Source organism: Mustela nigripes, chromosome 14, assembly GCF_022355385.1.
Source record: "Mustela nigripes isolate SB6536 chromosome 14, MUSNIG.SB6536, whole genome shotgun sequence".
Taxonomy (NCBI): domain Eukaryota; kingdom Metazoa; phylum Chordata; class Mammalia; order Carnivora; family Mustelidae; genus Mustela; species Mustela nigripes.
In genome coordinates, this window is record NC_081570.1 from 56,459,241 (window position 1) to 56,460,288 (window position 1,048).

The window sequence follows — 1,048 nt, forward strand, 5'->3', positions numbered from 1 at the left end:
GGATAAAAAAAGTTGAAGGGGACCCAAAGATAAATAAGAATAGTTATTTTCCATAAGATATACACAGTCTGGAGGGAGACAAAAAATATATCACACAATAGTCTAGGTACTTTGGCCTTCATGGAAAATACATCTTAGTAGTGAAGCAAATAATAAACAAGTTAAGCAAACATGTATGTATATGTATATATGTGTACTAAATTGTGGGAAGTGCTAACAACAACAACAACAAAAAGCAGAGAGAAAGTATATAAAAAAAAAAACAGTGGTGGGGAGAAGGGTAATTAGTTAGGTTTCCTGTAAAGAGGCATTTGAGCAGAAGATATGAAGTCTGTGATGGAGTTGGTAATGAGGGGAAAGGAATGTGAAGTGTGGGCTAACATGACCTTGTGGTCTCAGGATCCAAACTGGAATATAGCTGTGGCAAGATGTCCCGATTTTAATTTTTAGATCACTGGTGTTCATTGTCAGGTAATCTTTCCCATGATTAGAGATGGCAGAAGAAGCCAAATACATGGAGCCACTTAAATCCTAACTTAAAGGCTTGGTTAGTGGTAGGTATTATTCCTAGAATTAAAGGCAGAACAGATCTGGCAGATCCCATCTCAGGTCAGTCCTTTGGCAAGACTCTTCTCAGCTCTTGGGAGTCAAAACAGCAAGATTGGTGTGGCCAGCATAGAAAATCTGAGCCAAAGGCATCAAAGAAAAGGGTAGTATTTTTGGAGCAATGTTTTGGAAATTTGCCTTATATTGAGATGAAAAGAATCATGGCTTGGATTCCCCAAGTAAACTGCTCTAATCAAATTTTATTTGAAGTATGAGTACAATGGAGGAAAGAATGACAACAACAGCAGAACTTATGTAGAGGTAAAAGTCATGGACCAAGAATGGATTGTGTCCTTATCCCAAATCTATTACTGACTTACTTGGTGATATTCTTTTTTTTTTTTTAATTTTTTATTTTTTATAAACATATATTTTTATCCCCAGGGGTACAGGTCTGTGAATCACCAGGTTTACACACTTCACAGCACTCACCAAAGCACAT